At 36.0% G+C, this 13,393-nt stretch overlaps 1 protein-coding gene and 1 long non-coding RNA gene across 4 annotated transcripts in view; one reads left to right on the top strand and one right to left on the bottom strand.

Annotated features, from left to right (window-relative positions):
• Positions 1-13,393, top strand: part of LOC109534691 (furin-like protease 2) — a 904,557-nt gene that overhangs the window by 207,275 nt on the left and 683,889 nt on the right. The window lies entirely within an intron of this gene.
• Positions 6,496-6,888, bottom strand: LOC125505774. The gene is made up of 3 exons (XR_007282397.1): positions 6,736-6,888; positions 6,609-6,661; positions 6,496-6,535 (listed from the first exon to the last, which is right to left on the bottom strand). It is a non-coding gene; the product is annotated as an uncharacterized LOC125505774 (long non-coding RNA).

Below are 13,393 nucleotides of genomic sequence, written 5' to 3'. Positions count from 1 at the left end.
ATGCTCTTCCACAGCTGCACGGAACTCTGTAGACTTCTGGTGCTGATAAAGGATCCCGTTTGTCCTTGGCCGATCTCAAAGTCTGTTGGATGGTTCGAGTTGGTTTAAAAATGGTTTTTTACTTGGTGTTTCTCCAGTATCTTGCCGATCCTGTCCGTGACTCAATGATGTATGTACGGGAGGCAAGCCCAACTCTCACGCTCATCATGCGTCTCTCTTGTCTCCAAGCGATCTTCACTCTTTTTTGGTCGAATTGCTCTATTGAAATCTTTCTTACTGTATCCACTCCAACCAAAGGACCTTTCCAAGTGTTTTAATTCTCTCTCTAACTCGGCTGGTTCGCAGATTCTTCTGGCTTTTTCGGTGAGATTTTTGATGACTCCTCTTTTCAGACTGGGATGATGGTTTGAACCACTGTGCAGGTACCGGTCGGTATGTGTTGGTTTTCTCTACACCGTGTGGGCCAACTTTCCGTTGGTTTTTCTGGTCACCAAGACATCCAAAAAAGACAGCCGCCCATCCTTCTCCACTTCCATAGTGAATTGAATTTTAGGGTTTATTGATTTGAGGTGCCTCAGGAGGTCGTCAAGTTCAGTCAGACCATGGCCCCAAACAACAAAAGTGTCATCAACATAGCGAAACCAACATTTAGGTTTCCTCACGGCTGTGTCCAGAGCGTTCTTCTCAAATTTTTCCATAAAATAGTTGGCTATCACTGGACTAAGAGGGCTGCCCATTGCTACTCCATCCGTCTGCTCAAAGAATTGTACAAATACAACATCGCAAAATTTAAAATAGCTCAGAACCAAAGCATCAGTTAACCTGATTCTTAAGGTTTCTGATAATAAATGCTTCTGAGAATAAAGTAGTTTTACGGCAGAGTATGCTCTTTGCAAACAAGATTTTGTGTGAAATTTAAAACGTAACTCAACATCAAAATACAAACCCAGGTGGTTAGCAACTTTCTCACACGGTAGCAAATCCTTACGTATGTTAATGCTTATAAGAGATTGAACATATTCCTTATTTTTACCATAAAACGTAAGTTTTGACTTGTGACATGTTATTGAGATTCTTATTTATTGATTTTTCTTTATACATACTTTCCTGACTGTGTTTCAATTCCAAATCAAAATCAATTCCTGGGCTTCAGTCATTTATTGTCTATTTATCAATTAAAATACGTTTCGGTGTTTTCCACCATCATCAGTTTCTATGTGTAGCGTTGTTGCTACTTTAAGCCTTGGCATATATTTTCTGTTTGTATTTATTAAATGCCTTATTTTTTAAATTTAATCATTGTTTGTACAGGGTTATTGATTGAACTTTGGCCACCCCGTATTTGCCTCTAATTTGAAATTTTGAGAAAAATGTTAAATATAAAAGTTTTAGATAGTAACGTCTAGTTTATTTCAAGGTAATACCAATTGATAGAGGTCTCAAATTCAAGTGGCAGACATCTACTTTTTTTTAATGGAATGCCGTACTTTTTATTGCATGTTCGAGATATTCGTAAAATTCTAGGTCTATTCGATATGAACGTTCAATATTGATTCTCAACTGTTTTTGTTAATAACCAATATTGATTCAATTTTGGTCAGGCCGTTTTAACATCTAATTTGAAATTTAGAGAAGAATATCGAAAAATGTTAAATATAAAAGTTGTAGATATTAGCATCTAGTTTATTGTAAGATAATACGAATTGATACAGGGTGTCTCAAACTCAAGTGGCGGTGCAAACTTACAATTTTTAAAAGAAATCCCGCTCTTTATTTCATATTCCAACTATACGCAAAATTTCAGTCCTCTTTAATATAAATTTTCTATATTGGTCTTCAACTGTTTTTCAGTAAATAATCATTTAAATATTGGGGCATTCCATTTATGAAAATTGGAGTTGGGTCAGGCACTTGAATTGGAGCCACCCTGTAGCAATCGCTATTATCTTAAAATAAACTACATGCTAATATCTACAACTTTTGTATATAATTTTTTGCTCTAAATTGCAAAATAGCTGCAAAAACGGGGTGGCTAAAGTTCGAACAATATGGGTAATTAACTCGAAAACATTACAGGGTGATTCAAAATTGGCCTCATTCCTTTTAAGGGGTGATAGAGGCTCCCTAAAAATATTTTAAAAATATATTTTTTTAATTTCTAGACAATATTAACAGTTGAAGATCGAATTTCAACTTTGTTATTAAGCATTTAATTGGTAGCATATTGAAATACTTAAGCATTCAAAAAGAAAAATTACCATCTTTGCTTCAAATTACGAAAATATGTAATATAAAAAAAGTTCTCTTCTACGCTTTTTTGATGAAAAGGCACAGCCGCAATGATGTTTTTTGTCATTAACAGATAGCTACAGGTGCATAGCCTTTGTCAATCATAACAATAATTTGTCAAACTGTGACTTACTTTAAATTTCCTTTCACGAATTTGCGGATATGCGATTAATTCAGGGGAAATGCTACAGTAACATGGCAGAAGCTAAAGGAACTCACGGCAACAAAGAGCGAGGAAAGTGGTTCCAGGAAGATAGTGGACGATAGATGTACGGGTTCCAGGCACAGAGGAGCAAGTATTGGACATAACCGAATTAGGGCCTTCCAGGGGCACTCAGAGCACAACCACTGACACTTTCCCAGGCACTAAATAAATACCGGCTACATTCCTACCACGTTTGTACGATACACTCAGCACAGGGAGATACAAATGAAGCAGGAGTTAATTAACTGAATACGAGAAGCTGCTTGATAAGAGTGGATAACAAGGAGATTACACAGGCACTAGTTTGTTTGGAGTTAACCATTCAAATGTTTGGTGTTGTACAGTTTATTTATAAACTCCAATTTAGAGAGGTTATGAGAACAGGTTGGCATTTCGAAAGTTCGTTCCGTCATTCAACGATTCCTGTTGAGTTGACCGTTTATCATTGTCTATCTGATCGTCACTCTGTAGAATTCCATGGTTACCGGAGTTTTAAATAATTACGAAGCAACAGGTATTTGCGCAATGTTAATTAGGCAGATTACCTTGAAAAACATTGCTGCCGTATCTCTGATATAGTTTTTTGCAAATTTCTCAGTTTCTAATAACAATTAATTTCTTTTACTATTATTCCTGTACTCCTATAACAGCGCCAGACAACACCTCCAGAGGAATGACGCCAATTTTGAATCACCCTGTATAAAACATTTATATCGAATAGGCTTAAATTTGTGCGAATGGTTCGAATATGCAATAAAAAGGATGACATTCCATTTAAAAAAAGGTAAGTTTGGTCTGGCACTTAAATTTGAGACAACCTGTATCAATTGGTGTTATCTTAAAATAAACTAGACGTTACTATTTACAACTTTTATATTTAACATTTTTCTCTAAATTTTAAATTATTTGCAATAATGAGGTGGCCAAAGTTCAACCAATATTGGTTATTAACTGAAAAACAGTTGAAAATCATTATAGAACATTTATCTGGAATAGGCTTAGAATTGTGCGAGTAGTTCGAATATGCAATAAAAAGTACGACATTCCATTTAAAAAAAGGTAAGTTTTGTCTGCCACTTGAATTTGAGACACCCTGCATCAATTGGTGTTATCTTAAAATAAAGTAAACGTGAATATCTAGAACTTTTGGATTTAACATTTTTCTCTAAATTTCATATTAGATGCTAAAACGGGGTGGCCAAAGTTCAATCAATAACCCTGTACATTATCTGTAAGCCATAGATGCTTAGGTTCCTTGAAAGTTACAGTTTTAAGTGGCACTAAGACATCAAAAATATTAAGGATAATTTCATTAAGATATTCCATTTTCAAATGTTCTTGTTATTATCGATCGCGACGGTTCCCATTCGGACACCCTGTATATCTCTATGTTGTATTGACCCAGGAAATTATTCAGTTTAGCACTCTAGTAAAATTTAAACACTAATTTTATATTTGTGCAAAATAGAGATAATTTTTGAAGCCAATATTTGACTCACTAATTTGCTAGAAACTTCCAAGCAAGGTCTTCTTACATTTTCCCAATTGAACACCGCTTGTTTATCGAATTTTTGGCGTTATGCGTTAAGGTTGAACCAATTCTAAACCCACATTCAGGTCGTTGCTATTTGATTTTATATACTACTAATTTCACCGTGATCAATAGCAAAAGATAGCAAAATTTTCAAAAATTTTGACTAAATGCTGGACTATACTACATGATGGACCGCTATTCTAAATTTATTTTAATAGCAATTTGCAATGTCGGCAAGACATGATTTTTTCTACTAGTCTACCGGCCCCTTTGTTGCTTCCAATTTTGGTTTTGATCACCACAGTGATGATCAAGGTCGTTCATGAAGCAAATTACTTTATGGTGCGTCCAGACCTCTATCAAACCGGGCCCGAGCTCATCCTGAGCTGCGGTTTGAGTTTTTATTGATTGATTTGGATTTTTGACGAAATATCGAAGGAATTTCTAATCATTCAGTCAAATGTAAAACCACAAATATTGTTTTATTTTTAATGTAGACTCTAAATTAACATTCGTTTCTGTCTTTTTGTAAGGGTCATCACAAAGAACTCTGTATGATTTCGTCGCCTAAGAGTAAGTACTAATAGATAACGTTTTTTAAACACTTTAACGTAAAAGTGGGTTCAAAATATTAATTTGTAATCGAAATTGTGAATCATTACGATATTGAATTTTTCTCTCTTTACTGATTTGATTTGCAAACGCTGTACTTTATTAGCTGAGTTGCTGAATCAGACTTGCCGTTTAAGAAGCGACAGAGGAAACGTAAATAAAATTATTCCAGTGATTGGAATTGCCTGATCACATTGCGGCCCTTTCGGAATCACGCTTTTATTTTTTTATAAAATAAAAAACTATTATAAAATAATTTAAATGTGGCTCTACAATTTAGGATTCTATCATTTTTTCTCAACAATATCAGAAACTATGTGAAAAACAATAGGCCTGACGGATTGTTTAAAAAGTGCAAATGCAAAACGCATTCGTTCCAGTTTTGTATCATTTGTTTTCTTAATCCGATACAATTACGAACTTATCACCCATTACTGGGAGAAAAATGCTTCCATTTTTCCATTCTGACTAATTCGTTTGCTCAAATTCAAAATACCTGATTTTATGCCCGCTGAAAGTTAGATATATATGTTTCAATTAAAACTAAACGTTGCAGGAATTAAAGCGAATTGTTAAAACGCACACCGGGCAAACGTTCCAGCCTCATTTTTCATTGGATTGCGCGAATTATGTACACAAAATAAATAATTTAAATTGGAAGGGCCAGTTTCTGTCAGCTTAGCTTACGGGATTGGAAACGTGCATTTGTTTAAAAAATGGATTGGTGTTATTGATCATAACAGCAAAAAAGCCGGTGATGCAAACTAGTTCAATCCTATTAGAAGTTACGAGCGAAGAATTACATGATAACTCACATGTTACTAATTTGGTTGGAACATTTAACAATCCGTAGATGAAAATTTATACGCAAAATTGAAAAGTATGTTTGATTAGTTTTTCTTCTGATGTATTTATCATCATTATCTACAGGGTGATTTAAAATTATCGTCATTCCTCTGGTGGTGTTGTCTGGAGGTGTCTAGCCAGTATAGAAAATTAGTAGCAAAAATTAAATTTTATTAAAAGCTCAGATATTTGCAAAAAACTAGATAAGAAAGATGGCAACAATGTTTTTCAAAGTAATCTGTCTAATTAACTTTTCGTAAATGCCTGTTACTTCGTAATTATTAAAAACTCGGGTAACTATCGATAAACATGAAGCACCGAAAATAAAATAGACAATAAGATGTGTTGAGGTTAGGATAACGGTGTCACCTTGCGGTCAGAGAAGCGGCTAATTCGCACCATTAGTGTGACGTGATCAGTCTTATCTATGGTAAAGCATCCGGCGTTGTTGCGATAGGTGAGGGTTTTTAATCCAAACATTGAACCTTTTTCAACGGAATTTTTAGATTTTCCGATTTTGTGTGCCTCCAACGTGTTTGATCTACGTGTAAAGAAAATGTATTGGTGTGGTATATGCTTTGTACCATCTCAAATAGTATAGGCAGTATTTTTAGCGTAGCTTCTCGGGAATATATTGATTTAACATTTTTAGGTTAAAGTTCAGCAATTCACGTTTCAGAGTCTTAAAACGGTAAAGTGCTGGGCTCCAGACCGCAAGGAGGAGACATAAGCTTATTAATTTAACAGTTTTTTTCTCTCTGGGCTTAGAACATGGGTTGGCCATTGGCTCTTAATGTCTGTCGCACTAACATTGTAATGTGCGTGACATAAAAGTGCTACCATATGTAAGGAGCACAGTTTTTCCCTGGGGCAAGTACATGCAGTCTTGCTCTTCATCCTTCATTGATTAGGGGTGGCTGGCAATTCCCATAAATAAAAACTTTTCCACATGTCCACTGGTGTAAGAGTTTTCTCCTCGCGCTAATTGTTTGGCGTTTAGTTCGAAAACATTGTTATAAAACTGAACTTTATGATATGCTTTTCTGCCACTGAAGTTTAAAAATAAGACTTTATTAGAATATACATTGATATATATATACTTTTTGTTTATGTATCTCTTACTTTTTGCCCGAAAATGTAATTCTACAGTTGGGAACCACTAAATATTCTTGATGCTGTGAAGATAACATAAAAATGATAAAGTCTAATCGATATACATATTTCCGTGAAGCTACGCTAAAGATTCTACCTAAACTATTTGAGGTGTTTCAAACCATATACCACACCAATAAATCGACTTTACATAGTTCTCAAACACGTTAAAGGCACACAAAATCCGAAAATTAAAAAATACCGATGAAAAAGGTTTAATATTTGGATTAAAAACCTGACCTACCGCAACACATCAAATGTCATTACGCCATCACCAATGGCGCGAATTGTAGCCCCATTGGAATACAACGTTGCCAGTACCTAATGTTCTGTCAGGTGTCAAATCATGAACAGGTGACGTTAGCACTGTTAAAAGTGGGACATGAAGTGGTACTACTTCTTTACCCACATTTCTGGACCATGCCTTAGAATTTCTTTTTCTCTTTCTCATTTTTTTGTCCTCTGCACTTTTGCTTCTTCCCTTCCCTTTTTTCTAATAGGTGCTTGGCACTTTATTGTTCATGGGTTCAATTTCGGCTTTTGACCCCGCATTGCTGATTGTTTCTATTTCGATACTTGGCCCTGCATTACTGTTAATACGTTATATAATAATACGATATCAAGTATTCCTTCATTTTCCGAAGACGACGCCTCAGAAGAAGGAGTCAACTCAACAAATCATCATAAAGGTTGACATCCTGATCATTTTCTTCCGATGTCATTACAAAATTCTATAAAATTTATTAATACACATATAAGGATACATACAATAATGTAAAAATTACATACCATGACATGACATGGTAATGAACATGTATGATTTTTGTAAAATGGAGTTTAGATAATACTAGGGGGCTTCGACATTTTTCCGTTATAAAATTTACATTTTTCTTAGTATTTTGGCATATCTTTCTTAAAAACCCAAAATAGTGACATAGGTCACTATTTTGAGATGAGTCAAAGACGACACTTTTTGTACCGAGATATGTATATGTATTTATAATTGTTAAAGTATTTTAAGATGCATGATACATGTTTGCAATAATGTTATGTCTAACTTCTCGCGTGACCCAATAAATAATAAAAGTGATAATTAGGCTAAGGCTTCATTGTAAAAACGGAAAATTCGCAAAAATGATTACTATTAATGTTATTATTGTAACTTCTAAGGAGTGTTTTTTATGTATATCTTTTGTTAAATAAAATAATATATTATTATTATAAACTAAAATTGGGTTTGATTTAAACTTTGATTTGAACTATAAAATTGTTATTTATATAATATATAATTGTTATAATCTTTATTATTATAATTTTTAATTATTTTTTCGTACTCTCTAAGTGGGCCTCTGTATACCCTTAAAAGGAATGACGCAAATTTTGAATCACCCTGTATGTACAAAACAGTAGGCAATTCTATAACTGTGCCAGATGAATGAATGTCTTAATAACTGATTTTGTTGGATCAAGAAAAAAGTATTAATTGAAAATAATTTAAAAAAATGTGGTGTTTCTGAAACGAAATGTTGGTGCTATCGGTTGTAACTACTTGATATCTGTCAAAGGTAAACGTCATCCGAAGCTTTTTTGTTTTAGTTGAAAGTTTGCCATTTTGGAATATAGATCGTTAAACTGTCGAAAAACGCGTAAAAATTATTAAATGTTACTATAAAAATGGTGATTCTGCTGTTCCAACGTTTAGGGCTTTACGAGCAGATACGGTCGACATAATTGACCCACAGAGCAAACCATTTCGAACACAGTGGAAAAATTTCCAGAGACTGGATCGGTTACTGATATTCTAAGGCATCATAGCAACATTCGTTCAGCTGAAAATATTGCTGTTGTTGCTCAAAGTGTGGAGGAAGACCCGAATTGGTCGATTCGCAAATCGGGTGATTAAACAACAAGCCGTTGATGATGATTTTTCGAACCGAATTTTCTTCAGCGATGAAGCTCATTTTTCGCTCGGTGGTTACGTGAATAAACAGAACAGCCGTATATAGGTATCCCGAAATCCTCACGTGATCGCAGAAAGGCCTTTGCATCCTGAAAAAGTGACCGTATGGTGTGCTTGATGGACCGGTTGTGTTATGGGCCCGTATTGTTTTTTAAACAATCAAGGAGAGCGATAACATTCAATTTTGAGCGCTATGGACGCATGTTAACCTCTTAGTTTTGGAGATAAATTGAAGATTATGATCTGGAAGACATGTGGTTCCAACAGGATGGGACAACGAGGCACACAACACTGGCAGTTAGAGCCCTATCGCAAGAGAATTTTCCAGGACGCTTAATTTTGAGTTGAATGATGTCAATTGGGCGGCAAGATTCTGCGACTTAACAGCGTTAGACTTCTTTCTGTCGGGATATGCAAAAGATCGTGTTGACGCCAACAATCCTCAAACCCTTGAGCAACTGAAAGCCGAAGTCCGTGAAGTAATGACCGAGATATTACCGGTAATTTGCCGAAAAGTTATTTAAAATTACCTCAAAAGGATTTAAGCCTGTAGGAGGTCCCGTTGAGGACATTTAAATGATATTGTTCTTCACGTATAATGGCAAGGTTTAATCGTTATATTGAATTAAAATTTTCGCCTCCATCTGCATTTTCCGGTGTTTTTTTTTTACTTTACTTTCCCAAGCATGAAATGGACAAACCTGTATTACTACATATGTATATTCCTGGCAAAATTTCCAGAATCGCCAAATCCCTATAAAATTTTGCTTACTAATGTTAACGTTAAAACGTGCAATTATACCGGATCAAAACATTGTCAATGTAATAATAAAACAGTAAAGTAAATGTTCAATATCAGATGAAGGGAAGGCATCGGCAAGCTACGAACCGCGTTTAACAGTTTTCTTGTACATGGTACCGAACTGACAGGTGGTGAAAACTTGTGCTGGTGCTTTTAAACGACCTAAACGTGAAATGGAAACAATTTCAGAATTGATTGCCGGATGTCTGTTTTCCTGTAACACAGTTGTTAATCGCTCGTATAAAGAAAATATCTGCATGAATTTCTGTAGTAATCAATAAATACGCTGAATATTCCGCAAACATTTTTTTCTTATATTTATGTGAAACAAGACACCAATATTAGCCAAAACGATTATGCCATTTTCGTCACATTTTCTTATTACAGATCCGTGGTCGTTAGATTTCAAAGAATTCAAGAGAGCAGTAAAACCCATTTTCTTCTGAGTTTTTCTAAATGTACTTTTGGCTGGTTTTAGACTAAGAAAAACATTTGAAATACACAATTTCTCCCCCGAGAACTTTTGCGACATGATTATCAAATCAGCGTCATGCCAAAAAAGTCTTGAGCGCTAAATGAAAACGACGTAGACGGCTTTCTGAGCAAGAACATCTGGCATTATACAGGGCGACTCAAAGATGGGCTCATTTCTTTTTAGAACGTTTTGATGCTTTTCTCTGAGAATACGGTAACGGTAAAAAATTAAACTATTGCGCAGATGCACTTAATCTTTGTCATTAAAAAAAATGTTAAAACAGTTGAATACTCAAATGGAAATAGAATAGTGCAGACGAACTGCTAGTACAGACAAATTGCGAAATGAATTGAGAATCAGAATTTCAGAGTGAATGAGAAGGATTTCAGAGAAGCCAAACAGGTCCTGTATGATCCCGTATATATGGTCAATTTATGCATTACGCTCTTAAAATGCATAAAAACGTAGACCACGTATAAACTTTAGCTTCGCTATGTAGACTAAGTGACTATGTAAATTAACTTTCTGCTACAGAAGAGAAATGTTGAGCATCATTTTGTGTTGCTTACTACAAGAAAACTGATTTTTGTGAGTAAGCGAAAGCCAATCTGGGGAAATTGCTAGTGGCCGCAAATGGACAGTTGATAGCTAAAGTAATTCTATAGCCAGTGCTGACAAGATTGATATGATTCTAACCTTCCTTTGCTTACTTACCCGTAGTTCTACAACTCTTCGTGGGTTTCGACTGACTGTGAAATTAGTCTTCAAACTCCTCGGTCCATCATGGTCATTAGGTCAGTGTTCATTTCTTCCGCCTATGGTCCTAATATCACTTTCAATGTTAAATCTCCATCTTGTCCGTGCTCTTCCAGGGGGTCTTCGGCTTCTTTGGTTGGATTCCCAGACTAGTTTCACCCATCTATCTTCTGCTTGCCTTTTGATATGAACATTGTAGTTTCTGGCACTTTGTTACTTGCACAATATTAAGATCTTTTTACAGCTCGCGTACGTCCTCGTTTATTCAGATCCTCTATCTTTGGATCTCATTATATGAGTATAATAATGGACCGTACATTTTCCTCAGAACTTTCCGTTCAAAGTAGCGAAGTTTGATCTCTACTGTGTTTGTCATAATCCACGTCTCGCAGACCAGTCTCATGTTACTCAATGCGTATGTGCATTTGTTTCAATTGAGAATTTTGTCCCCTTTTTCTTCTTGAATGTTATTATCGTCTGTTATTGTTGCTTCTAGATATTTGAAGCTACTTACTTCTTCAAAGTTGTTTTCTCCCATTGTCATGTTTTAGCCCACTCTGTCTCGTCTTCCCCGGGGTTGTCTAATTACATACATGTATTTGGTTTTGCTCTCGTCGATATTTAACGCCATGTCTTTACTCTGCCGTTCAAGTCTGTAAAATTGTTTTTTCACCCATTTGGTGTTCTTACTGTAGTGCAACGCGAAGACAGCTCCTACAGTCTTTGACAAGCACCTTTATTAGTTTCACCTAATCTTAAGGTGTTGAGAATTCAACCATTGTATTCCAAAGTTTAACGTGGGATATTCTGTCGTATGCCTGTCTACAATCTGTGATGAAGAAGTTCAAAAAAAAGTATTTTATTTTGACTTCTAGAACCTTCAGTTGCAATACAAAATATTCATTACGGATCACCCTGTATAACGCATATATAATATACCTAATAAAATGCTGGATATTAAAAAAAATTATTTGGTCCAAATATTGTTCCATGAGTATAACCATCACTTCGGCTGTTGCTCTATATTGGCTAACTTGGCTTTTTCATGCATAAATTGAATGAATGCAACCATCCGCCGTTCATGTTATTAGAACTTCTTTGCCTTACCTGTTGGCTATACATTTTGCAGTATTAAAAAATATTATTTAGAAATACTTCGTAGGAAACTGAGTTCAAGTCTCAAAAGGAAAACCCAACGACTGCTAATATACCCCCATATAAATATTAGTAGCCGTTTGGGAAAACCGTAACAACAACAGCTGATGATTATTTCGTATTCCAGCTAGTTGACTGTAAATTGAAAAATGACAGCGTTTTCGGATTTATACGGTTTTTCTCCTTTTCAGGAAAAACTTGTCTGGATCAAAGAAACTTACTGGTACAAACCAATAAAATCGGAAGTGTCTAGCATAATATCACGGAAAAAGGACCCGCGTCTGCACGTTATTGGATGTCGCTGTCAGGCCATCGTTTGTTCGGACAAAAAAAGCGCTCTGAGTATATATATTTATCTGACAGAATCTGATGTTTTCCGATTATCTGATCTGTGTCTCTTGCATTTACTAACGCTAAAATTTGATTGGCTAAATATTATATGGCAATTAGGTGGTATCAGTCTGAAGATAGTCAGTCTTAAGATATACGGTCTAAGATTCATAAGTCATAGTTAAGGTTCGGTTTCAAGTAAAATATTGTAACGGAAATGGCCTGGGGTACTCACGTTTGGAATGGGGGGATCGAAATTGATGGTATTTTAGTAAATAGGAGCCCCATTTGCGCCGCATTTACTGTCAAATATGACACTGACAAGCGGGAAGTTTCGCACCTGTTCTGGAGATTTCGAGAACCATCTGGGTTACCTGAGAACCACACAGAGGAAGTGAAGTGACAGCAGCGTCCGAGTGCAGAAGAGGTTAAACTCCGGGAGTCGGAAGAGCGAGTTCTCCGCCTGTTATTGTTTGTGAAGTTGACGGTAATTTTGAAGTTAGTTTGTTCCTGTTCCGTATTTAAAGTTGTACCGAGTGGAATAAAAGTTGGAAGCTAAAGAAAGAGTTAGATACTCGGCCATCCACGGTACAATATATTATTTGTATTAATTTAATTGTTTTTAAAAAGCAATCATACAAATTACATTTAGGAATGTTTTCCGGGCTTTGAAGCCGTGGTCAATGGGAATTTCTTCCGGACGTTTCGTTCACAACTGCGGTGGACATTATCAAAGGCGATGAGGCAGTAGGCAAACTAATCTCCCGTGCTTTCCGACTAAGACTGGTTCAACTGCTGCATTCCCCGTCGTATTTATGCAGCCCAGCCGGGTGTGCTCATGCGTGGGGGATGGGTGGGGGTTCAAACGCTTCGGAGCACATGCTGTTTGGCGCAAATAGCGCTTCCAATCTGGATTGAGTGCCGTAATTTCTTCTATTCTGTTAAAGTTGTTTTGGTGTTTAAATATTTCGATGGCCTGTCTGGTGAGTCTCGGGTAGTATCTTTCAGATTGGTGCAGAATGTCCACTTCGTCGCAGCGTATTTGGTGGCCGTCTAGCAGTGCGTGCGTGCCTTTAAAAATTGTTTTTACTTGGTGTTTCTCCAGTATCTTGCCGATCCTGTCCGTGACTCCATGTATGTACGGGAGGCAAGCCCAACTCTCACGCTCATCATGCGTCTCTATTGTCTCCGAGCGATCTTCACTGTTTTTTGGTCGAATTGCTCTATTGAAATCTTTCTTACTGTATCCATTCCAACCAAAGGCCCTTTCCAGGTGT

This window comes from Dendroctonus ponderosae, unplaced genomic scaffold (assembly GCF_020466585.1).
Source record: "Dendroctonus ponderosae isolate FM_Combo_2020 unplaced genomic scaffold, Dpon_F_20191213v2 Dpon_F_20191213_1, whole genome shotgun sequence".
NCBI classification, from domain to species: domain Eukaryota; kingdom Metazoa; phylum Arthropoda; class Insecta; order Coleoptera; family Curculionidae; genus Dendroctonus; species Dendroctonus ponderosae.
Note: the sequence above shows the minus strand (reverse complement) of the source record. Positions and strands in the feature narration are given on the sequence as shown.